Source organism: Panthera tigris, chromosome B3, assembly GCF_018350195.1.
Source record: "Panthera tigris isolate Pti1 chromosome B3, P.tigris_Pti1_mat1.1, whole genome shotgun sequence".
In the NCBI taxonomy this organism is placed as follows: Eukaryota; Metazoa; Chordata; class Mammalia; order Carnivora; family Felidae; genus Panthera; species Panthera tigris.
In genome coordinates, this window is record NC_056665.1 from 130,022,583 (window position 1) to 130,050,447 (window position 27,865).

A 27,865-nucleotide genomic window follows, 5' to 3' on the forward strand; every position below is an offset into this window, starting at 1 on the left:
CAGACCAATGAAGCAGAAAAGAGAACCCAAAAATAAACCCACCAAAATATAATCAACTGACCTTTGACAACAGAGCAAAGACAGTGCAATAAAACAAAGATGGTCTTGGGGCGCCTGGGTGGCGCAGTCGGTTAAGCGTCCGACTTCAGCCAGGTCACGTTCTCGCGGTCTGTGAGTTCGAGCCCCGCGTCAGGCTCTGGGCTGATGGCTCGGAGCCTGGAGCCTGTTTCTGATTCTGTGTCTCCCTCTCTCTCTGCCCCTCCCCCGTTCATGCTCTGTCTCTCTCTGTCCCAAAAATAAATAAAAAACGTTGGAAAAAAAAATTAAAAAAAAACAAAGATGGTCTTTTCAACAAAGGATATTGGAACAACTGGATATCCCCATGCAAAAAAAAAAAAAAAAAAAAAAAAAAAAAATGAACCTAGACACAGACTTCACACTCTTTGCAAAAATTAAGTCAAAATAGATCACAGACCTACATGTAAAGCACAGAACTATAAAACTGCTAGAAGATATGTAGAGAAAACAAAAGTGACCTTGAGTATGGTGATGACTCTTTAGATACAATGCCAAAAGCATGACACACACACACACACACACACACACACACACACATGATAAACTGGATTTCATTAAAATTAAAAATGCTGGCTCTGGAGCATCTGGCAGACTCAGTGGGTTAAGTGACCAACTTCAGCTCAGGTCACGATCTCATGGTTCATGAGTTTGAGCCCCGCGTGGGGCTCTGTGTTGACAACTCAGAGCCTAGAACCTGCTTCGGATTCTGTGTCTCCCTCTCTCTCTCTCTCTGATCTTCCACTGCTTGCTCTCTCTCTCTCTCTCTCTCTCTCTCTCCCTCAAAAATGAATAAGTAAACTTAAGAAGAATAAAAATGCTGGTTCTGTGAAAGACAATGCCACAGACTGAAAGAAAATTTTTGCAAAGGACAAATCTGATAAAGGACTGTTATCCAAATTATAGAAAGAAGACTATAAACTCAACAAGATGAAACAAACAACCCAACTAAAAAATGGGGAGAAGACCTTAACAGACACCACCAAAGAAGTTATACAAATGACAAATAAGCATCCGAAAAAAATGCTCTTCGTGCTATGTCACCAGAGAAGTACAAATTAAAACAGCCATGAGATAGAACTACATACCAATCAGAATGACCAAAATTTGGAACTGATAATATCAAATACTGATGAGGATGTGGAACAAGAGGAACTTTCATTCACTGCTGGTAGAAACGCAAAATTGTATGACCAAAATGACAGTTTGGCTATTTTTTACAGAACTAAGTATACTCTGAACACATAATCCAGCAATCACACTCCTTAGTATTTACTTAAATGAGTTGAAAGCTTACGTCTGCACAAAAACCTGCTATAAAGCAGATGTTTGTAGTAGTTTTATTTATACTTGCCAAAACTTGGAAGGAACTAAGATATCCTTCAGTACGTGAATGGATAAATGAACTGTGATACATCCAGACAATGGAATATTATTCAGTGCTAAAAAGAAATGGGCTATCAAGCTATACAAAGGCATGGGGGAAACTTAAATTCATATGACTATGTTAAAGAAACAAATCTGCAAAGGCTAAATACTATATACTTCCAAACATAAGGCATTCTAGAAAATGCAAAGCTATGGAGATGGTATAAAGATCAGTGGTAGCTAGGGGTTGTGGGCTGGTGAGGGGTCAATAGGCAGAACTCAGAGGATTTTTAGGGTAGTTAAAATACTCTGTATGACACTATAATAATGGATACATATCATTATACATTTGTGCAAACTTACAGAATGCCCAACCCCAAGAGTGAATCAGAATATAAACGATGGACTCTGGGTGATAATAATCAATGGAGGTTCATCAGTTGTACCAAATGCATGACTGGTGAAGGATGTTGATAATGGGGAGGAAATCTATGCATGTACGAGGAGGGGATGTCTCTGCACCTTCCTCCCAGTTTTGCTGTGAACCTAAAACTGCTCTAAAAATTAAATTTTAATTAAAAAAAATCACCCGGGCTGGCATTCATACATGACAGCAGTTGACAAGAACTTAGGAATAGGAGCCTCCTTAAATGAGTCCTGTGCTTTCTTGTTTGCCATTATCACCATCATTTCCTACCAAACTCCATCACCAAAGCCATGTTGGTTATCATTTACCATTGCTAGTGACTGGATGTTTGTGCCTCCAGCCCCAGACCGTATGTTGAAGCCCTAATCCCCAATGTGGTGGTATCTGAAAATGGAGTGTTTGGGAGGTAACAAGACTTAGATGAGATCATGAAGGTGGGGACCCCATGATGGGGTCAGTGCCCTTAGAAAAGGAAGCAGACAACAGAAGTCTTTCTCTGACATATGAGGACACAGCAAGGAGATAGCTCTTTTTTTTTAATTTTTTTTACATTTATTTATATTTGAGACAGAGAGACAGAGCACAAGTGGGAGAGGGGCAGAGAGAGAGGGAGACACAGAATCCGAAGCAGGCTCCAGGCTCTGAGCCATCAGCACAGAGCCCGACGCAGGGCTCGAACTCACGAACCATGAGATCATGACCTGAGCTGAAGTCGGACGCTCAACTGACTGAGCCACCCAGGCGCCCCAAGGAGATAGCTCTTTGAAGGAGGAAAGATCTCCTCAAAGCCTGACGATGCTGACACTCTGATCTTCTAGCCCTGAGAACTGTAAAAAATAAGTTTCTGTTGGTTAAGCCACCCAGTCTGTGGTATTTATTATAGCAACTCAAGCTAATTAAGGTAAACTTCATGCTGTTCTTATCTTGTTTCTTTTTACACATGAAAACTGGATTCTGAAGGGTTTTACATTTGGGACCCCATATTCTGAAGGAGGCTTTGGGTTGAGTGTCAGAAGAGTTTGTGGTTGACATGTAAGTGATAGGTATTTCCGGAAGTGGTATTGAAATGAATATTGTTAAACTCATGAACAGTTTTTGGTTTGGTGATGTTTGAAGTGTGGAGAGTTTGGTGAAATACTGTAGTTTGAAACTAGTTTGGATCCAGATGGCAAAGGGTCTGGAATGCCGGTTTTATTTGGTAGATGTCAGGAAACAATTGAAGCCTTTTTACAGAGATGAGAGAAATGCCTACAGCTACGGTATAGGAAAATCAATCTAGAAGTTGTGTAACTGAATTAGGTGGGAGCAGAGACAGATATGGGAACTATCTGTTGTGATGCAGCAAGTTTTATTTTATTATCAGTCTTTGCATGAAAGCACAATCTGGTTATTCTTGTTGCCACTGAGCCATTGTCTTTGTCCCATTTAAATGCATCGCAGAATTTGATGCCCTAGATTTATTTATCACTGTGGTTGATGGATAGAACTCCAAGTTTTCTTCTGTTTAAGGCAAACACATTCAAGCTGGTAATCAAGTTCATATCCAAGCTTCCCAGATGGTTTGGTTGCCAAGACTGTTCTGGAAATCTTGCAAGCACTGTTCTGTGGCATTTTAGCACTGCTGCTTTCAATCTTGGTTGGAAACCATAAAAATAAAAATTTCACTCATTATGCTGTAGAAGAGACCCTTACAGATCTATATTTGAAAGAAGGGGTATTATAGACAGCATCACATTCCTATGCAAAGTGAGGCACCAGATTGACAAACAGGTAAATTATGATTTAGGGGATATCAAATGAATGATGGCATTATACTGTCACCAAAAAGTTATGAGGTCTCAGATACGTCCTCTAAGCGACTGATTGAGAGAGAAATTATTCAAACTAGTGAGCCTGGAAAGCCAATTTAGTTCCTTCTTGAGCAAACCCATGCTTACTCCAAATGATAAATAGAAATGGTGTCTTTCCACAGAAACTCCCAAATGACAATGAACCAAGGAGATATTACCCCACTGATTATATCTCAGAAAACAGAATCCGAGGGCTCAAAAGCAACATTGTTGAATATCTCCAAAATTTCAAATGAGTGCAAAATGACCAACTGCTGAAAATAGAGATTAAGAAGTAAATAAATAGAAATATTTGATGTACATTAAATATTACTAACGTCTTCTACTCTTTTGGGTAGTAGAGCTTGAGCGATGATTGAACAAAACCACCAGTCCCTCTTCTTATCTGGTATAAGCATCATGTTATCCTTCTGCACACATATCTGGCTTGATTTTACTGACAGAACTTTAGGGTTATGTGCAGAGATACAGCTGGGAGGTCACTAGGTGTGATTAAAATGAGAATACCTTGGTGCTTCATAAAATAAAAGAAGTGCTCACGTAAGCTGTCTCTCTAGAAGTCCTGTACACTAAAGTTCGCTGTTGCCATCTTTGGCTCTCCCAAGCCCTTGTTCCATTTTGGGGAATAGTATCTGCTAGACTTTATTTCCCTTTGAAATGAAAGCAGTTTCAAGGCAGGACAAAGACCTTTTCCTACAACCAATGGCCAACTTCCCTTCTTTTTCACTTTCGTGTAAGCCAACCTACTAATACAAGAGCCTCTTCTACAGCTTTCTGGTTCTAAGTCAACTTGCTTTTTTTCTATCCTCGTATCTGGTTTGAACCACAAATCTTGGCCAATTAGTGGTTTATAATCAGAAAGCAAGAATCAGTTCAGGCTTCCACAATAAAATATCCCAGGTTGCATGGCTCTAACAACAAAAATTTGCTTTCTCACAGTTCTGGAGGCTGGAAAGTCCAATATCAAGGTGCCAGCCAATCAGTTTGGTTCCTGGTGAGAACCTTCTCACTGGTTTGCAGATGGCCGCCTTCTCACTGTCATCAGACGGCAGAGAGATAGAGACAGAGGGATGACCGATCTTCTCATAAATCTACCGATCTTACTGAATTAAGGCCATAACCTTATGACCGGCCTCCTTTAACCTTAATTACCTCCTAAAAGCTCTGTATCTAAATAAACATTGAGGGTTAGGACTTCAACATATGTGTTTTGCTGGCACACAATTCAGTACGTAGCACATAGGAAATTACTTAACTTCTAAGCCTCATTGTCCTTATGTTGAACATGGGAGTAATACCTTCTTCAAGTGGCTGTTGTCCAGAACAAATGAGACATTGCATTTTAACAGTAGAACAGTTGTGAAGTAAATGTAAGCTTTCCCCTACATTAAACCACCTGGCTAGGTATCCATAGTATTCCCGGACCTGCACTTTGTCCACATCCCTTCCTCTGCCCTCCTGCTAGGTTTACATCTTTACCCAGTGTTTCCAAGCCCATAACAGCCAGGATCGGACCTCTGAATGCCTACTCAAGTCCCCTGCTTGTGCTTAGAAATGTCTACCTGTTTCCTGTTTTTTATATATATACTCAAAAATCCCAGCAGGGATGTAATAGGTAGAAATAGATATGAGCTATTTAGATGTTGACAAATGGATGAAATCCTTGATTTCACTTATGCAGAGTTTGTACATTTCCATGCCTATCCAGTGGCTTCTTCAAACAAGTCCTGGCATCAGATTCCAGAAGGGCTAACCGATAATATTTTCAAAGAAAGATTAAGAAGATTTAATACCGGCACTCTTTCTACTTATCTGGCCCTATCTTGCTTTTTATTTTTGTCCTATTACCTGCTGCTTTCACCAGACCTCTAGATCAATGGTTCTCTACTGGCAACATAAGGAAAAATGGCATCAATTGTTCTAAGGATGCTTTTGAGCAATTTCAAATATAATGCTTTATTTGTAAAGAAACCAAGTTCAGTGTATGAACATAAAACTACTTTATGTTTCCAAAAATTGCGATACACTGTGCACTGTTGATCCGTTCACGTTTCCTACTGAGACACTTTTGATGCCAGATCTAGCCACTGCTTTCCAGCTTCTAAGGCACGTGTGCTCTTGTTTCATCCCCACAAAACCCCCTGTGGGCAAATAAAGCACAGAAAGATAGGTGACCGGCCCACGGTCACCCAGCTAGACAGTGGGGAAGCAGAATTTGGACTCAAGCAGTCTGTCTTCATAGGCTACACTTAACCATGGTGCAATATCACCTTGAGTTAGAGGGAAGTGGAATCAGCCAGTATCCATGGGATTGTCCATAACCTTGGCTGTCTTTCCCTGGGATGGCATGCCACTTGTCACATGTCTCGTCAGCCCTTGAAGAATGACTGGACAATGCAGCTCTTTTATAGTCTTGCTGGAAACAAGATCACATTTCATAGAAAAGGATTCTGAGAGTACAGTAACCGTTAGACACGTTTCTGCTTAATGAATTAAATCTGACCAGAAGCAGCAGATTACAAAGTCCTCTCCCCAAATCCTACATCTTTCTGTTATTTTAAAATATAATTTGTGGGCGCACCTGGTGGCTCAGTCAGTTAAGCATCCAACTCTTGATTTCGGCTCAGGTCATGATCTCATGGTTCGTGAGTTCGAGCCCCGCATAGGGCTCTGCGCTATTAGCATAGAGCCTGCTTGGGATTCTCTCTCTCTCTCTCTCTCTCTCTCTCTCTCTGCCCCTCCCCCCTCAAAATAAATAGAAGCACTTAAAAAATAAAATATAATTTACTTTGTGTCAAATAAAATAGTCCTAGAATGATGCCTCCAAGCTGGAAATATTCAGAGGACTAAATGTCTACATTCAGAATTTAAGCTTACATGATATAAACAAAATCCAGTGTTAGGTTATTATTTTTGCATTCATAGAGGAAAATTGGTAATTCTCTTTCTCTGAGATCTTGGACAGGCTGGCCACTAGAAAGGGCTTATATCCACCAGTGATTTGACCAATCTATTTGGGAATTAAGCCCTAGCATGCTCAGAATGAGAAAAATGCTGTTTTGTAGAAGTGCAGGCAGATTGGAAAAAGGGAAAATGAGAGACAAGAGACAGAAGGCATCTTGATTCAGCTTTTTTAGAGCCTGTATTATTCACCTAGCATTCTGCAAAGATTTGATATTTGCCTTCTTATTGAAAGGAATGCACATAATTGTAAAAGGAAAAGACTGCCTTTAGATGTTATTTAGGAAAAACAACAGCAACAACAACACAGCGTTAGAGATTTGAAGTCAGCTTTAAACACCCAGATGGCGTCTAAGTCATTAATATAATGTAAATGCCCACCATCAGAAAGTAAAGAAAGCAGTGAAATAAGTGGATATAAGGGTGCTACAATCTGAGTTTCCTCATTTCCAAAATAGGGATTCATCCCATGGGGTTCTCATGAAAGGCAATGAAATATTTCCAAATCATCACGCTCAGGGACAGCGGGCGTAGTGGAGATTGTGAACAAGGGCTTGGGAGCTGGACTTTTTTTCAAATCTTACCTTACTTTCTGTTATTAGCTATGTGAGATCAGGAAAGTTACTTTACCACCGTGCACTTATGAGTTGATTTGAAGAGTGCTTCCCACATTGGATGATTCTGAGGATTTGGTAACTAACTAATCGTAAAGCGATTGGAACCGTGCCCAGATCAGAGTAACTACTATGGAAAATATTGAAAAATAAATAGTATGTTGGCTGTTAATAGTCGGACATTTACTTCCTCCAGTTGCAGAATCAGCGCCCCATTTTGGCTTTGGGGAATATCCTCACCACCTGTCTTAAATACAGTCTTAGTGATGCCTTGGTGCTACAACCAAAACTGGCTGGAAGGGGGGCAGGTGACCAGAGCTAAGCTAGTCAGTCACTCTCTCCCTGCAATTTGACTCATAAGCAGAAACCACACAGGCTGTATTGTAATGTATCCATCCTGACTACTGCACCCTACAGATACCCTCCGTGAATTCCTCACTCCAAGATTTCCAGTTTGCCTAGTGTCTCTCCACTCTGGGACCTTATCCATCAATTGTATGAGGCAACTTCTTTCAATAAATGAGCCCCTAAACAATAAAATAAATTCAAACAAACAAACAAACAAGCCTCTATTGTTGTTGTTGGTGTTGTTGTTTTAATCTATTTCTATGACTTTTAATCAAATGTTCCCAGATGTCCACAATGGGTACCCAATAAATTTTATTCATTGTTAGAGTCAGAGTGATCCTTCTAAATTGTTCTTTAAAGTTGAAATTAATTTATTAGTTCCATAAGAAATAAGTTATATCAGTGTGATCCCCTTCCACAAATCAGTATCTGTTTATGCTCACTTAAACTCTGATGGGATTATTTAGTGCCATACCATCGTGATGCCCATCCATACCAAGCAGAAAGGCTATATAATTATAATCTGGCAAGGTTTGGCAGTGTGTATGACTGGGGAGTGAGGTCTTCTCAGTTACCAATTGTAGCTCCGGGATCTAGTAGACTACTAGCCTGGTCAATGGAAGACCCACTGTTGGCCGTTCATTTTCTGAAAGTCTCAGAGGTACATAGTACTAAATAAAAAATGAGAGATGGGAAAGAAGTCAAGTCATTGATAACTCATGAGTTCTTGGTGTTGCTGCTATACCCCTCCTCTCACTGCTAAAATATAGAAAGAAATAGAGCAGAAAACAAAATATAATAGGTCTGAATAATCTGAGAATGGCTAATTGGGGTTTGAAAAATATTCCAATACTACAAAATAAACTTTAATTGCTAACACTCCAGACCCTATTACAAAATGAATAACTTCATACTGAGATGCTAGAGATCATATGGTGAGCAATTTGGAGGGAAAAAAAAGACTTTGTTTTCTGGACTAGTTAAATCATTTATCAAATATTATAAGCAAATCTATAGAGACAGAAAGTACATTAGTGGTTGCCTAGGGCTGGGAGATGGTGTAGGAAGTGATTGCTAATGGGTACAAGACTGCTTTGAGGGGATGATGAAAATGTTCTAAAATTAGATTATGATGATGGCTGTAACCCTGTAAATATGCTAACAATCTGTGAATTCTGCACTTTAAACAGGTAAACTTTATAGTATGCAAGTTAAACCTCAACACGTTGTTTAAAAATGATTGAATCCCCATCTTTCGAGTTATCGGAAAGCTCTAGCTAGCCTGGATGAAAGTTAGCAGACTTGGATTAGGGGTGTTCAGAATAACCTAAAGCCTAAAAAGCCTAAAAATCAATAAGATGCACCCAGGTCAAAATCCACATTCAGATCCCTCAGGTCAGTACCAGACCGCCAATGGAAACCAAGTCTGTATTGCAAATGAGAAATGGGACTGTGTTGGGAAGGAGATGGGCATTGGACTGAGCGGGAGTCATTTCAATTCAACTTGTTACCCTTATCGATTGGGCATCATGGTCTAGTGAGCATTTCTCGATGAAAGATAATCCATCTATATTTTCTACCTGCCTGGTGTGGAGTCAAATAGCACCCTGCAGGTAGAGTAAAACAGTACACGTTAGGGCACCCTTCACGGTTTTCTTCTTTCCTTATCTCAGTCTTATTAAGTACTCTCAGGCCGTTGCCAGTTGCTGACACACTGTCTTAGAGATTGGGCCACACAGGCCACCCACCTAGCTGGCCCTGCGGAATTGCCGATGTTTGACTCGTCATGTATGAGGCTAACTGGTAAGGGCCTTCTTTCTCTCTTTATGTTATGAAGTTGCATGGATAGCAGCTCTCACTGTGAGGGACAAAGCCCTGCTCATGATTTACAAAGCATATATTCATTGCATACTGAAAGGAGCCTAAGACATCGAAATAATGAGAGTTTTAAAAAGTGATATTCAAGAAGAAAATAGAGGGCTCGCACCCACGAACTACAAGATCATGACCAAGGCGAAGTCGGATGCTCAACCGACTGAGCCACCCAGGTGCCCCTTGGCCATTCTTTTTCTGTTAGTACACTTGGGATCGATGACATTTAACACAACTCACATTTTAGTAGACATGGGCAGGTATGCTGTAGGATATAGGCAATCCTCAACATTTACTTTCAGGGAAGCATGCCAGATGACAGGACAATGAGAATAAGACTGTAGAAATTACTCCAAACAGACATGTAGTGAATTACGAATCATTAGCATGATTTAACTCCTGTCGGTCATGATTAATTTGAGATTTGCCTCACAATTAATTGCTCAACACACAAATCACACACAGATGTCATGAGAGCACGTCAGAGAACCTCCAGAAGGGTTCCCTCTCATAGCTTTTATATGAGAAGAAAGAGGATTCAGGGACTTGGGGCATTTTGCTCAAGTGTTATCAGTGTAAATTGAAGTCAACTCTACAAGATTAAGGAGGTTTCCCGTTACACAGTCTCCACCCCTTTTGGACCAGTGTGTCTCCACATTGAATATGCATATGAAATATTGATCAGGGGCATTTGGGTGGCCCAGTAGGTTAAGTGTCTAGCTCTTGATGTTGGCTCAAGTCATGAGATAGAGCCCTGCATTGGGCTTCATACTGGGGATGGAAACTACTTAAGAGTCTCTCTCTCCCCCTTTCCCTCCAGCCCCCATTTCTCTCTCTCTCTCTCTCTCAAAAATAAGAAAAAAGAAGAAAGAAAAGAAAATACTGATCAACTAGGCAATCTTGTCAAGATCCAGAATCTCACTTTGAGGGCCCCTGGGTCGCTCAGTTGATTAAGCATCCGACTCTTGGTTTTGGCTCCTATCATGATTTCATGGTGTTCATGTGATGGAGGCTTGAGTCTGCACTGTCCACGCACAGCCTGCTTGGGATTCTCTTTCTCCCTCTGTCTCAGCCCTTTCCCTGCTCATATGTGCTCTCTCTCTCCCTCTCGCTCTCTCTCTCTCAAAATAAATAAACATTTAAGAAAAAAAGAATCTCACTTTGAGTTGTAAGGTTCTACATCTACTTGAAAGCACCACTGTATTTTGCAAAGCACTTTACGTATGGTTCTAGTATTTGTTACCATAACACCTATGACAACAGCAGATTATAACTGCACTTTTATAAATGGGGGTGTAATACGCTTTGTATCATGCACTAAGTGATAGATAAGAATTCACGCTAAATTTGCGACTCTAAATCTTACGCCTTTCCCCCCAATCCCATTTCTCCTTGATAGGAACACATGTTCTCTGAATGTCTCTTTTTGAAATGTAAAAGGGACTGTAACTTTTCCAAATGTCCTCTTATTTCCTTTGTTTATTTTTTCATTCTCTGCCTGTCACAGATTTTTCTTGACATGTTTCCTATGTTTAAATATGACCCCATATGATAGTAACTTTTACTATCAGTCTCCACCATAAACCCTTTCAAGGTGAAGTTGTATTTCTTCCTCTAGGTTATTTACATATTTTTCCACTGGTTTCAAATCTCTTCTATAGTCAGTCTGTTAGCCATGGTACATTAAACACATTATATTCCCATATTTTATTTCTATCTATCAATTTGCCTTTTAATTATATTTGCTGTTTGCCTAGAACTTTCCTGAACCTCTTAGCCCTGCTTTTGTATCAGAGTAATTAAAAGGAATGCAAGTTATCACAGTCCCAGGTTTCCTAGCTCTGAATCTATAAGGCAAATCATTTCTTTGCTCTTTTCAAGGACTTTTATGAAAATAGATATCAAAGGGTTCCAAATTAATTTTTTTAGTTACTTTTTTATTTTGACTTAAAGAAGTCACAGGAGGAAAAGAGAGAGAGAACACATTTGGAAGGGCGATTGACTGGAATTATAACTTGCAATATTTAGCTGCACATTATTTCATTGGGATCATGAAAATATATAAAAGATACACTACCGCTGATTTTTCTATGCAGAATTCTTAAAATGTATAGCATCTATATTAGTGAAGAAGACTTTCTTATTATTGGTAACAAAAATATTTTGTGTGCTATTAAGAATAAAACATGACCCTTTATTCTGAATATTATTTTGTTTTTCTATTATACGGGTAAAAGACCACTGGGTGGAATAATCAGTCAAGAAAACCCAGGGATGTATAACAACATTTCTAATTTGGGAAGCGTGTTTTCTTCCTGCTCAAATTTTCTGAAATGATCTGAAACAAAATCAGCACCATCTCTCTGGTCTTGCCTGGCTAACTGATTCAGTCCTCAATTCCTCCACGTACGGAAGGAAGGAAGAACACCTAAAAGAGAGAAATATGAACACCCCAGAGAGAGGAACCATTCCGTAGGTATCTAGTAGGTTATACTTCCATACTATTGTTTTTAAATAGTCACCACATTGGAGGCCAGCTCTAACTGTCCCATCACATGCAGGGCTGATAGAATCAAGGCACATGAGCCTCTGATTTTGAATTGAATACATTCATTGAATACAGGTTGTATTCAATGAAAGATGAGATGACTACGATGTAGAGACACTTAGGGTAGATTCAGAGAAGGCGTGTCTTTGGTTCACTTAGAACTGGGATATAATGCTACTCTTAGAACGTGTCTACTCTTAGAACTGGGATACAATGCTAAGGTCACTTATTACTGGTAAGGATTTCTCCCAAGATCTGGGTGTGTGTCTGCAAGAGAACTTACATTCCTTCTAGTCTTAAATTCCTTTCCTTTCCTGGAGATGTTACAGCACCCTAACACTTACCCCACAAGGACAAATCCCCTTAATGAGGGAGAATCTGGGTCCTAGGACAGTGATCTCCAACCTAGGCTTATATTAAAATAGATGAAGATTTTTTTTACTTTACTTTTTATGTTTATCTGTTGGAGAGAAAGAGACAGAGAGAGAGGGAGAGAGAGAGAATCCCAGGCAGGCTCCACACTGTCAGCACAGAGCCCGATGCAGGCCTCAATGCCATGAACCGTGAGATCATGACTTGAACCAAAACCAAGAGTCGATGCTCAACCAACTGAGCCACCCAGGAGCCCCAGTGAAAAAATTTTTTAAACTTCAAATGTCCATGTTCCAGTCCTATACCAGGTAAACACGATCATTTACACAAGGGGCTCCCAAGCTTTAATGCTTCTCAAATGATGGGGTGCCTGGGTGAGTCAGACGGTTAAGCATCCGACTTCAGCTCAGGTCATGATCTCACAGCTCTTGAGTTCAAACCCCGCATGGAGCTCTGGGCTGACAGCTCAGAACCTGGAGCCTGCTTCAGATTCTGTGTCTCCTTCTGTCTCTGCCCCTCCCCCTCTTGTTCTCTCTCTCTCTCTCTCTCTCTCTCTCAAAAATAAATAAACATTAAAAACATTGTAAAACTTCTCAAATGACTTCAATGTGCACCAATTTTGGAAGCTACTTTGGAGATGATCTAGGTGTATAGTTAAAAAATAAAAATAAATCCAAAAGAAATTGGCCACAGAGTTGGGATGACTCCTTTCTAATCAAGGGCTCTTTGTACTGCAGTGGGAATTACTGCAAGTACATTTTAAAGAGGATACACGTTGAATGACTAGTCAATTGCAACTGAAGAAGACACGGATATATGTTGCAGTAAGTAGGGCAATAGAAATCAAATTTAAAACCCCAGGGGGAGGAAATCACCAGGGTCAGTGCAAGTTTGTAGCAGGGGAGATTATGTCACATATTTACGTTATTATTTAATTGTATGTTAAACAGGATTTGTAAAATGAACTACAAATCCAAATACCCCACAGAGGCAGAGTGCTAAAAGCTTTCATCTCGGGTTGACACGGATTAGAGATTTGAAAGCCCACTTCTCCTTTTACCATGTCAAATTATAAAAGGAAAAATAAAATGCTGATTCGCATCGCTAATGAAAGGTAACTGTGCAGTTATTGGAAACATACTTTCACTGCAAAAACGGATCTTATTACAGCACAGAGCTAGGCCTGCGTCTTCCTACCTTAAGGTTTTGAGGGTGAGATTGCTGTTTACTTTCATCTGGTTTTCATTTGAAAAATCCCATCTGTGCTAAGCCTGAAAGAATTGTAAAAATACTAAAGTTACAAGCATTTAAGTAAGGTGAGCAGAATTTCCTGGGTTTACTTTGCTAAAATGATGTTTAAAGAAGATTTTGGTGATGTCGGCTGTGAGACCACTATAATATACCTGCTATAACTAATTACGTGTCTGAGATGGGATGCAACGCAGGGCTTCAACCCCTCGGGGGTGGGGGGGGGGCAGAATATGCCGGCAGCCTCATGCACTTACATTAAGTATGGACATTTTCAAAAGTGAACGCATTATACTTAAACTAATTATGCAAAACTTTGGATAATAGCCTATTTATCTGCCATTGTATATTATAATCTAAACACATGTTGCTATACACATAAAAGATGGGAATAATGGAGTGGAGGAAAGAGCGTTTCCATATTTCAAAAGAACTGAGAATCAAATCAAAACAAATAAGCTAGAATGTTCTCCTTTTATACATTACTCATAAAGCCTCAGGTTTACTAAGAGAAAACAATGTGTAGCTTAGTTACTCTGGCATCAGCGGATGAAGTATGTCTCAAGGAAAATAGGAGATATAAAAGAAATGGGAATGTCAATAAGTTAAATATGAAGGCTGTAAAAGGTATCTTGGCACCAGACATTACAGAAATAAAGGAGAGTGTTTGGGTCAACATGGCGTCTGAGCAAGTAGGGACACTTATTAACCCCCACTTTCACCCCAGGTATACCATTTATATTAATGGAAATAATTCAGGCCAGATATTTGAAAAGATGACTTTGGTCTTTCTAAGGTGCTCATTTCATAGTTCCAAAGAGACACTGAGCAACCATCTGGCCTTTGCCCAACTTTGGATGATCATTCACTGAGTGTTTCGATGACTTTCAGACCAGCCATTGGTCCAAGAAATAGTATCTGTCTAGGTGATTTTAATCCAGCTGATCAAAATCCTTTGCAAGGTCTGCACCGATGACTAGCTTCCCCCAGATACGTTTGTAGAAGTGTAAGTCCAGTTCAAACTTGACCTCTAATTCTTGCCTGGTTGTAAAGTGTAGAATTTACAAAAGGTCCTCACCTTGAGGACCGATGAAGGAAAAGGGGTCCTTCATTGCTTCTTTGAAGAATTATTCCAGAAATTTAAACACACAGCCACACACACACACACACACACACACACACACACACACACACTGTGGGAATGGAACATACAGAGCCAGATAAGGAAGAAGGCTCTGCTAGCTGGGGTCTCCCAATCAAGATGGTCATGGGTATATATACTTACCATTCAGGAGTGAGGTGATCGTTGGAATTTCCTTTCTGTGGCTGTTTCCTCTTACTGGTCACAAGTCAGCTGTGTCACAACCTCTAGGTGATGTTCCGTGATGCCTGATTCTGATAAATTCTGATAGATTCTATATGAAAATTCCCCATTACATTTTCATAATGATATTTGCATTTAAAATAAAATTTGTGGCACTTTCTGACTACTTGATGGTCAGTTTCTACCCCAATACTCTAAGGAAGGTCCTAGAAGGCAGACAGAGTATCTTATTTGATTCTCTACAAGTAGGCATAAATAAATATTCTGATAATAAATCAGGATATGAATGAATATTTAACTTGGTTAAATTAAGTAGATATATAATTTATTATATCTATTTGCAAGAGCTTTGAGATCCTGAAACATCCAGCATCATGTTTAGAACTTCCATTCTTTCTATTGTCTTATATAAATTATTTTAGATTGAGTCTTTTTAAAAAATTTTTTTAATGTTTACTTATTTTTGAGAGACAAAGCACAAGCGGAGGAGGGGCAGAGAGAGGGAGACACAGAATCCGAAGCAGGCTCCAGGCTCCAAGCTGTCAGCACAGAGCCCGACGCGGGGCTCGAACTCACCGACTGTGAGATCATGACTTGAGCGAAGTCAGACGCTCAACCGACTGAGCCACCTAAGCCCCCCTAGATTGAGTCTTAATAATTTTTTTAAATACACTATTTTTAGACATAGAGAAGCCTATAATGATACCTCATAATCACCCAAAGTGTGTAGCTTACATTAAGATTTATTCTTGATGTGGTATATTTTATGGGTTTTTAAAAATTATACAGTGACCTGGATCCCTCATTATAGTATCAGACAGAATAGTTTCACTGCTCTACAAATTCCCCATTCTCCATCTATTCACCCCCTTCTTCCCATGACTCTCGGCAAACACTTCTGTCCTTACCAGCTCCATAGTTTTACCTTTTCCAGAATGCGGGATACCTGGAGTGACACGACACGTAGCCTCTGCAGACTGATACCTTTCACTTGGTGATATGCATTTATGGTTCCTCCAAATCTTTTCATGGCTCATCAGCTCTTTTCTTTTCACTGCTGAATAACATTCCATTGTCTGGATGCACCACCGTTTATTTATTTACCTACCGAAGGGCATTTTGGTGGATTCCGAGTTTTGGCAGGGACGAATAAAGAGGCTATAAACATCTGTTTGTAACAGGTTGTTGTGCAGACGTAAGTTTTCAGCTCATTCGGGTAAAATACCAAAGGGCACAATTTATGGATCGTGTAGTAAGAGTATTGTTAGTTTTGCAGGAAATTGCCAAACTGTCTTCCAAAGTGGTTGTATGATTTTGCATCCCCATTAGCAGCGACTGAGATTTCTTTTTGCCCTTCATTCTGAGCAGCATTTTGTGTCGTCAGGGTTGAGGATTTTGGCCATTCTAAGAACGGTGTAGTGCTATCTTGTTATTTTGATTTGCATTTCCCTACTGACATATGATGTCAAGCCTACTTTCACGGTCTCCTTTGTTAACTGTATATCTTCCTTGTTGAGGTATCCACATCTTTTGACCACTTTTTAATCAAATTCTCCATGTTTTTATTGTAAAACTAATTTTTTTTTAACTTGGAAGCTTTATCTAAGTTGTTCTCAAAATTTTTACCAAATTGTTAATCAATAAACTGTTCCTACAGTTCTCGGAGATGCTGGTAGGCGGCTCTCATGTTTACTTGAATAAGTTCAATTTGTTCCTATTATTTTATCTAAACTCACTTTTTGTCGCCATTGTTTGAATAGCAAACTGGATAGAGATTCCAATGATGAGCACCCTATACTCTACACTGAAGAAAGCAAGATTTCAGAAAATGAATGAATACAGCGACAAAAATACTATAGAGGACTTTAAATATTACTTTTCTGAAAATTAAATAAATAGTAGTATGGATTTAATTCTAAGAGCCAGACCCCAAAAATGTGTCATAAAATTGAGTGCCACAGAGGTTGCATTTTCCCAGCTGTATGCCCAGCATTATAATTTCCCAAGAAACATCCAGAAAGAGAAAACTGACAATATTTGATACCTGTATTTAGTCATTCTCTAAGGATTATAAATGTGATTTCAGGTGATTTTAATGAAGGAGAGAGAGAGAGAGAGAGACAGAGAGAGAGGAAGAGAGAAAAGGAGAGAAGAGAACTTTTCTCACATCTGGCCACTTCACATCTTTAGCCTTTTAGATTTCCAAATCCTGTTCCCGCAGGGTAAGCAAAGCGTTCTTGCCATGACTCACTTTCTGTACAACAGCTTGTTGGAGAACGAAAATGGAATCCCCAATTAGAAATATATACATAGTGTTCAACTTGTGTCCAGCTCTGCAAATGGAAGGGACAGAAAATAGCAAATGCATTCCATTTACATAAAACAAACACACTTTGCTCTATAGGAGACATCTATTAAAGCATGATGTTGCCCAACCAGTTTGAGCTTCGTGCAATTCCAAATAAGCCAAGAATCAGAGATCTCTGGTACCCAGTCCTGGCTTTCACAATATGGGAATTTACTTTTTTTAAAACGAGGAAAAAAAAAACACAGCAAATTATATTGCTAATGAGAATTGCTTGTATGGTGCCTGGGTGGCTCAGTCAGTTGAGCATCTGACTCTTGATTTCAGCTCGGGTTCTAATCTCACGGTTCGTGAGTTTGAGTCCGTCACCGAGCTCTGTGCTGACAGTACAGACAGAGCCTGCTTGGGATTCTCTCTCTCTCTCTCTCTCTCTCTCTCTCTCTCTCTCTTTCTCTCTCTACCCCACTTGCACTGACTCTCCCTCAAAATAAACAAACTTTAAAAGAAAATTTTTAAAACACGGAATTGCTTGGACTACCTGAAGCTTAGGAAATTCTTTGGATATTAAAACAAATTTTATTAGCGGATACTGGGAATAGTCATAGATTCAGGGAAAAAGTTTACAAGACATTGATCATCCTATCCCAATTTGTGTGTTGTTGCCAATTGACAGCCATCATTTTCTTTCCAGGGCACATAAAATCAATAGTGAATAGTAATCCTGATGAAGGGAAGTGATTCCATCCTGTGACTAAGATCGCTGTTCAACAGCTCTACGCCTGCTGCTGACTTCGTGAACTATCTATACGTCCGGTGGATTTATTCTGTAATCTCTTTGGAAGCAGATGTTTGCCTTGCCTGCCAATCAATGATTATTTTATTGAGTGCTCCGTATGTTTCGTGGAGTACGTGGTACTTGTCCTCAAGGGGCTTATAACTGCTGATTGGATGTCTTGATTAATTTAACAGCTAGCTAAAGAGGAACTCTGTTTGTGTGCCAGTCTCTACATGAGCAGCTCTTAATCTCCTCAATATTCCTGTGTCACGGGTGTTTTTATTGCCATTTTACAGATGGGGAAATAAAAGCTCAAAGCTCAAGCTCTGGGAGTAATGTTGGAATTCAAGCCCCAAACGCTATGCTCCAAAAGCCAATGTGATTAATTTCACATATTTTCCTATGCTGCCTTCCCTTAAACTTCAGAGAAAGGCTTCCTCCTCACCTTTGCTCTTTTTATGACATAAAAATAGCCTTATTTGCATTTAACGCCCTTTACACGCTGACAGTAATCTTGGTGTATTTTTAGGCCATCGTAACATTAGAGGAAAGCAGGAACAAATGGGAAAAAGCGTCCAACATTGAAAAGTGCTCAACACGTAGCCAGGAGAAATTTTTGCTTGGTCGATATGTTGCGAACCTCAATGTTTGCAATGTAAATTCACTCTAGGGTGAGTAAGTGCCCTTAACGGTAACAACAGCAGTAACAGGGTTCATTCACAGCCTCTTTCCCCTACAAACAGTGTTCCAAATGAAGTGATGTAGTGAAACGATGTCTTGGTCTGGGAGATTTAAAAAGAAAGTCTTTATGGAAATAGCAATATTACATTTTGGTAGATGCGGCTTAACCACATCAATGAATGTATGAAGGACAGCAGGCTGAGTAGCAATGTGCCACAGAAACAAAGATGCGGGTAAGCATTCTGAGGCAGGGATCGTGTGGGTTCTCGGCTACCCGCCCCCCCCCCCCCCCCCCGTCCGACAACCAGAAGGGCCTGTGTCTGCCTGGGTGGCTCAATAAACCCTATGCTTTATTAAAGAAAGTACCGATAGCGGCGCTGGGGGAGGGGGGGGGAGGGGGGGGGAGGGCTCAGTTCGTTAAGCGCCCAACTCTTGATTTTGACACAGGTCATCATCTCACAGTTGTGAGATCGAATCCCACGTTGGGTTCAGGGCAGCGCGCAGAGCCTGCTTAGGATTTTTTCTCTGTCCCTCCTCCTCTCCTGCTCTCTCTCTCAAAATAAAGAAATTAAAAAAAAAAAAAAAAGGTCTGATAAAATGTATTACCATATCATTATTTATTTCACTCACTTATTTATTATTGATTAACTTATGAGCATGATGATGATTAATATTTAACCACTCATTTTTTCCTCACTTTTAAATAGTATTTATCTAAAAAAGTGAACCACTTAGCTGTTCGATAAACATTTGTTGAGCCCCGTGTAATGATTCGACACGCACTTCCATAGCCCTTAACTAGATGCCGAATGTTGTCCCAAGTTCCTCACAAATAGGAATTATTTATTCTTCTTTTTTTTTTTAATTTTTTTTAAAGTTTACTTATTTTTGAGACAGAGAGAGACAGAGCATGAACAGGGGAGGGGCAGAGAGAGAGGGAGACACAGAGTCTGAAGCAGCCTCTAGGCTCTGAGCTGTCAGCACAGAGCCCAACACAGGGCTCGAACTCACCAGCTATGAGATCATGACCTGAGCCAAAGTCAGACGGACTGAGCCACCCAGGCGCCCCTATTCTTCTTAACTTCTTGAGCCTTCTTCACAATAGGTACACTATTATCCCATTTTCCAATTGAGGAAACTGAGGCAGAACAAAGCCGGGAAAACTTAACTGTGGTCAAGTGGCAGATCCCTGGCTGCAGGCGTCACACTATTAACTGTTACACTTTGTGCCTCTCACTTTCTCAGGAAATTTTCTCGATTATTTATCCCTGAAGAGGTAGTGCGGTTATAAGTATATTTGGTTATAACCAAATTTTGGTTGTGGTACAATTAAGGAACAAGAAAACGTTTTCTAGCAACATTTCAGAAAATCCCCAAGCAAAGTAATTTATCGGGTCATATATAAAATATATATGTTCTTAAAAACGTTAATGACCTAGGAGTCGGACCTAATTGGTCAGGTAAGTGAATGTGAGAAAATCTGCACTGTTTTTTAACCGCAGGAATGTTAATATGCAGACATGTTTAGGGGGAAAAAATTAACTTGAAGGCTATGATGAATTTTATTTTATTATTTTGAAATTAAAATGTGTACGTTTGCAGAATTCATCATCCACGTGCCGCCTACTTGTGCCTAGTATTTGTCACTGCAAATCTCAGCAGATGGAAGCCTTGGTTGGTTGAACTATCTGTAGACTCGTCTCTGTTTGCCATGTTTCCGGTAGCAATATGGGCTGGCAACTGTAGTAAAGACATTTTGGTTGACACTGTGTGCCATTTCCTGCCCGCCCTCGTATTGAACACAGGGGTGCAGTTAGCGGAAATTGCTTTGTAAATCGGCCGGGGGGGGCGGGGATGCGTGGAACCGGGGAACGGATCAATGTTTCCATGTTATACCAGGAGGCCATGACAGCGATGCTGTAAGTCAGATGTGCCTGGTGAAGAGTTTGGTCATGCTTGACTAAAACCCTATGTCTATTTTGAGACTCTTGAACATGCAAACTCCATCTTTATTCGTGTTACCACATTAGCCCAAATTCTTGATTTTCACAGCTTTCCAGCTGAATCTGTCTACACAGATCAGGTAATTCGCTCACAAGCCAGATCGGTTATCATTAGCCCACTCTTCTCTTTGGAACTCCCAAATCTGCGGTTAATTTCCTCAGCCATAAAGAGGAGTCAGGTTCTGAGAATGGCATCTCGTTTTATTTACACAAATAGGCATGTTCCTTACAAGAATTTCCATAACATTAGAAATGGGAAATGACCACTTTCTCACCCAATATTACTGTCAAAAATCATATTCGGAGGACGAGCTTTCGAGTGCTAAGGTTTTAAATAATTTATAGCACATGTGTATGCCATAAACAAAAATATATTTGAAGCACATGAATAACATGTTAGGGTTTCTTTTTTTTAATCGTTTTCTTTCTTTTTGAAGAGGGAACAATAAGCTGGGTTTCAATCTGAGAGAATTGAATGACTCTTATTTGCAGAAAACAAGCAATTTGGCCGATCATGTTTAATCAAATTATTCATGTGTGAGGGCTGGCATATTTTCTTTGTGGGAGCAACAAGCTAAGTAGGAATGTGCCGTCATCGTAAAGCCTCTGTGTGTGAACATACTCTGTGTGGTCATTTTACTGTCTACTATTTGCTGACTGGGGAAGACAACCAGACATTTTTTAAGTCCCGGTCGCCTACTAATTGCAGACTTTCCCTTGTTATTCTCCTCTCCTGCTTTCCTCTCCTCACTGGATAGTGACAGAGGACAGGCCAGATTTTTTACGTGAATGTGAAGCAAAAATGTGTTCTCGAATATACCCTGTAAAGACATTCCAGTGGTAAGTGTAATCACATCGTGGTCAAAATTCCCTTTCTCGACAGTTTCTAATTTATTTAATAGCAATTGGCATGCTCACTTTCCCTCTCCTTCTATCGCTCCACCTCGCCCCTGGCATCCTGATTCTTTTTCAAACTGGTTTGCCACAGGGAGAGATACACAACTTTTGGGCTCCAGGGACAAGGGAGGAAGATGGTGGAGAGTGTTCAGCTGTGAAATCTCTGAATGTTGTAGTAGGGATCAGAGAGCAAGTGACATCACCGTGGTTCAGGCCCCGCTTTGGCAGAAATCTGTTCTCAATTTTTGAGTTGCCTGGAAGCAAACATAATATTTTAGCAAAATGGGTTATAAAATCAGTGTGTTGGTTGGTATTATGTAAGTCAGTCATTTTATCATTTTACATCTCTAAAAACACTCATGTACATTAAGGAGACATTGGAATTTAGAGCAGGCACCAGGACATTGGGACATCAAAATAACTAAAGAGGAGTTAATGGCTCCATGACTCGTGTTTTGAGGGGTCCTAGCTGTAGCTCGCTCCTCAATAACAGTTTACTATGTGCCTTGAAAATGGGGTTCAGGGGAAGGGAACATGGGGCCCTTTTGTTTTTCCTAACCACTATCTCTAATGAGTTACAAAGAATTTCCTTTTTCTCTCCCTTCCCTCTCTCTCTCTCTGGCCTATTTCTTGGGCCACGTTTAGCAGTTTTCTTATATTGCTGAGCTACTGAAAGTCCACTCTAGTTGAATTCAGTACTCATATCTCCAGCCTGGCTGTTCCTGCAAAGTGATCCTAAGCATGCTTCTGGGTGAGACTTTCTATGAGTCTGACTCCACCCAGCCCTCTGGTCCTGTCCTTCAGCGTGGTCACTCACAACCTCTGGGTCACGCGGGCAGCTCCCCAGCCGGCCAGCCCTGGGGGTGAGTCAACAGCCAGCGAGTGGATGCGAAACTATCTGCTAGAGTGTATCCAGCCATCTGTGGCGAAACAAAAGAAGCAAGGGTCATCAGCTTCACTGCTGGTCCCTCTATGTGCTCGGGTATCTCTCTCTGGATTTGTTTCCTTCACATCAGGTAAGTGCAGAAAGAATGAACAAGGTCACTACCTAAACTGGTATGCACTGTGGGAAGGAGATAAACATTCATTTTGCAGAAATCCTCCATACTTACAAGTGATTTTCCTGGTGACACCCTCACTAGATGTGGGACGGTTGGCATCCCCTTGTAAGGATCAGAAGGAAAGCCCTGGCACTCCTCAGTTAAAGCCTCCCAGATATGAAGATCCCTTGTATTCTTAACCTTATGCAGTCGGAAAAGGCAGAGACTGGACGGGGGGTAGTCTTATCAAGCCCCAAGAGAGGTATCTGGCCCTCAGTTCGGGCATGTTCCTCTTTAGAATATTGGCTACGTGGTGTCCACTTCTCCAGGGCTTTGAGATTTAGTCCTCAATGCCAGGATAGGTAGAAAGGCATTTCTAAAGATTATGTGATGCTATCTTACCTCACGTGCAATGGTTACTTTACAAGAGGAATAATTTTTAATAACGGGACCAGCTAAAGGTACTGTTAAGTGTCACATTTTGAATTGTGAATTACCGTTCCCATCACCCCTCCTGAGTTCTCTCCTATCCTAGGTGTACTCTAAGTTCGAGAGAAGAATAATTCATTTTGTTATCTGTTTGAAGTATTCCCCACCACCTTGAAAACCCAGGACAGTACAAACATGAATAAATCCCACTCTAACATGTGATACCTGGTGTTCTGGACATTCAGTGGGTGTTTATCAAATATTCCTGCTGTAGAAATAATCAGAAGACTGAAGAACTCAGACGTTATCAGATCTCGATCACTTCCTTGGAGCGACTGAGAGGACAATGGTAAAAAGTAATATATATGAATGCAAATAGAAGTAGCTTTTCCTCCAAAGAGTTAAAGTCTTCATAAAAGTTATTATGTTTATTATGGAATATTTTATTTGAGATAAGTACTATTCATCTTCAGATTGCGTGGATTTGAAATTTGACAAGATGACACACACAGTGGCTTATTCCAGTGCTCAAAATGTGGCTGGTTGAGGAAACCAAATCCAAGATATGTTTTTTTTTAGAATTTTACATCCTTTTTTAAAAAAGGCTTATTTCTTTACTTTTGACCCAAAGAGAGAGAGAGAGAGAGAGAGAGAGAGAGAGAGTGAGCAGGGGAAGGGAAGAGAAAAAGAGAGAGAGAATGCCAAGCGGGCTCCACGCTGCCAGCACAGAGCCCAACGTGGGGCTCAAACTCACAAACGTTGAGTTCATGACCTGCGCCAAAATCAAAAGTCAAACGTTTAACCGACCGAGCCACCTAGGCCCCCGGGTTTTTAGAATTTCAGGCTAGAAAGGCTGGGCTCCATGAACGCTGCTTAAAGGAGGCATCTTGCTAACCTTCTGTATCCATTCCTGCTTGAGATCAAATTCCTTTACCCCAGAGAGACCTGGCACATTCAAGAACCTCAAATTGCAGGAAATAATCGAGGATGGCTTATGGTGATCGTTCGTATCATATGCAAACCTTATGAGGTCGGGGAGCTGTGTGGAATAACACTGCTGTGTCCTAGCCACGGAAATTATCCGTATGAATGGTTAGTTGACTGTGTCACTCCAAACCTCAAATATGTGCAACACTACTTTCATTCAAGTCATATGTGTCCGGAGATCTTCAACGCGGCACAAGTTACTGTGAAAGCAAAAGCTATGCATAAATTCCACACCCCACCCGATGCCTGACTCGGTGTTCTTCACCTGTAGATGCAGATTCTTCTGAAGAGAGCATCTTGGGCTTTCCCTGTCTTGTTTGTAAGAAGCAATACTGAGAAGAGCCATGTCTCGAAACACAGAAGGACGTTCTGACAGGACACAGAGTTCTCTTCTGCCAGGAGTATTTAGAGGATTTTTTTAAAATTTGGCTTCTGCAAAAGAGCAGCTGAATTATCACATGTAATAGAGCTGTAATGATTTTGGAACAGGGGGAAAATTGCCTTTAAAGGCACGGAACTATGTTCACATACGCAAATGTGTTTATACGGACACATTCATGCGTATGCTGATAAATGTGACTTTTTTTCCTTCTTTTCTTTTCAGTGCCGAAGAGAATTGGGCCAATACTTGAAAAACATTATTTTCTTTGCTTCCAAACTTTTTTTGTTTCCAATCACGGAGAGCATAATGCTATCTGGTAAGGATAAATTGGAATGCCATTTATTTCTAGATCTCATACGTTTCTAAATTCCCCGCATTCCACCTCCATCTTATACAAATAAATAGGGCCTCCGTTTTTGCATTTACATCAGATGTCACACTGTGACAAGTAACTTGCTGCACCTGCCGGAGAAGTGTGTCCATTTTTTATTAGTTCCCGTTCGGGTAACTGAAATCCTAAGGAAGAAGTTACTCTGCACTGATGAAGGCAGTGTTGTCTCCAGAGTCGAACAAATTGTCTTTCTCGCTGGTGCTGATTCCTTCAACACTCTCTGGAACTTGTCAAGGACGAGTAAGGTCAAGAATAGCTTTCCCATTTTAAGCTACATGACAAAACAGCATAAAGTGTCCCATTTCAGCAAGACTGCATGAAGTTTATTCCTGTCATTGGTGCAATCAAATCAAATCTGTTCACCAGAAGTCAAATGTATTAGCTCCATTCTTTTTTTATAATTCAAGAATTAGAGAGCCATCTACTGGCCTAATCTTCGTGAGTGGGTTTCCAAAAGCTAGGGTACCATCATGAAGAATTGAATCACAGGCCAAAAGTTTAAGCCAAAGAAAAACTATTTACCTTTCCCATTATATTGGGGGAAAGAGAATTAAATGTTTTCTTCTTCTGAGACTAGGGAAGAGAACAGAAGTACAATTTCTGTTGGAAAAATTAGATAAAATGGAGTGTCTATTACATAAGCAAAATGAAATGATAACGAATATTAACTAACAGTTAATCAGCAAGTAGTGATGAAAAACTATGCCGCACGTTCAGGTTTTGTTCTAGAATAATTATAAGACATGTTGAGTCTTGTCAGAGAATGTATATTCTCGTTTGAAATACAAAGAAAAAAATAGGACACTAAATGCATCATACAACATTCTGGCATCACAGTAAATGTACAGGACTTACAGTTACAACACCTATGTCTAAATGTTGCTTATCCCACTTGTGACCCTAAGAATTCGGGGCAGCTCACTTAGCCCTAGTGGTCAGTTCTGAAACTTGAGGGAGATAATATATGCCTCATAATTTCTTATAACTTATTATAATAATATGCCCAAAGTAAAAGTCTGTCGTATACATACAGGGCAAAAATGCTAGAATCATAAAGTCTAAATGCATGAAGTCCCGAGATCTAAACATGGAACGAATGTTTATCCCATAACCCGCTCCCCCCACCCCCATTAAGGCCAGAGTACTTACGGGTGGTGTTATAAAGAGGGCCTGAATAATGCTGAAAGCGAGTTGGGTGGGCATTTTATAAAGTATTTAAGTCATCTAAACATAGAACACCTCAGTCTGAAGGGAAAAAAAAAAAGTTAACACCTGATTTCCCATGGCTGGTGGTAGTTGAGTTTATATTGACACATTTGAAGGATGGGAGGGAGGACGAACTAAGTGGAAATTTAATCTCTGGCTAAGCCGAACATGGGTTTTAAACAATCAGTGAGGGAGAGAATAAAAAATCAGGTATGGAGTAAAATGAAAAAGGGGAAGACGATAAAGAATTTCAGAGAGCATGAAGCTGAAAAGGGAGACTTCATGAAATGTAAGTGAAAACTTCGAAAGAATCAAATTCGCTTGGAGAGCAGGAAGTAAAAATAATACTGTTAGTGACCCAAATCTCTGGGATATCTAGAAGTTTGTGGAAGCGTCCCGACTGTTAGGTGAGCATACTTGTTGCAGATACACGACGGTCTTCTGGGACCACTAAGGAAGGCGATGGCCCCTGGAAGAACACCGCTCCCCTCCTTCAAAGCCCTCTGGAAACCAGGAGTTTCCGGACAAAAGGTCTGAGACTCGGAAGCTTCTTTGCAAAGAGAATTCTAAAGCCTACGTTTGCTTCAAGAATAAACGCTGGTATGAGTGTTTCTTCTTTGGGTGACTTCGTTCGAAAGAACTTCCCCTGTATTTTGAGAACGTAATGAAAGAGCCCTGCATCGGCCTTTTGCTTTTTCCGTTTGCATGATGACAGTGAGTAGAATAGCTATTGTTAATTTGTAGACAATGACGGCACATTACTACCGGGCCACCTTGTACGTTTCCCAAGTGTTTCCTATTTTTTGTCTCAATTAAAGAGTGTGTCTGCCAGCATCGCTCATCATCGGGGAAATACCAGTCAAAACCATGAGGAGCTATACCGCCTGACACCTGTCAGAACTTAGAAATAACAGGTGGTGGCCAGGATGCAGAGAAAGGGAGCCCCTCGTGCACTGTCGCTGGGAATTCAAACTGGTACAGCCACTTTGGAGAAGGGCAGGGAGGTTTCTCAGAAAGTTAAAAATAGAGCTACCCTACAACCCAGCAATTGCACTGCTAGGTATTTATCCAAAGGGTACAAAGATAGTGATTCAAAGGGACCCATGTACCCCAATGCTGGTAGGCAAGTTACAGAATGGATAAAGAAGGTGTGGTATATACATGCAATGGAATATTACTCGGCCACCGAAAGGAAGGAAATCTTGCCATTTGCAATGACGTGGATGGAGCTAGAGTGTGTCATGCCAAGCAAAAGGAGTCAGTCAGAGAAAGAAAAATGCCATGCGATTTGGCCCATGTGTCAAATTTAAGAGATGAAACAGATGAACATAGGGGAAGGGAAAGAAAAATAAAATAAGGTAAAAAACAGAGAGGGAGGCAAACCATACCAGATTCTTAACTACAGAGAACAAACTGAGGGTTGCTGGAGGGGAGGTGGGTGGGCAGATGGGCTAAACGGGTGATGGGCATGAAGGAGGGCACTTGTGATGAGCACTGGGTGTTATATGTAAGTGATGAATCACTAAATCCTACTTCTGAAACCAATACTACACCATATGCTATGTGTTAACTAACTTGAATTTAAATAAAATCTTGGAAGGAAAAAAAAAACAAATAAAAAGCATATTCGCCACTTCACTGTTTCTAATTTAAAAAAACTCATTAAACGTGATGTATATCAACAGTAATAGATTTAGTGGAAAATACTTAGGATGCCTAAACTTTTTTTTTAAATCTTTATTCATTTTTTTGAGAGATACAG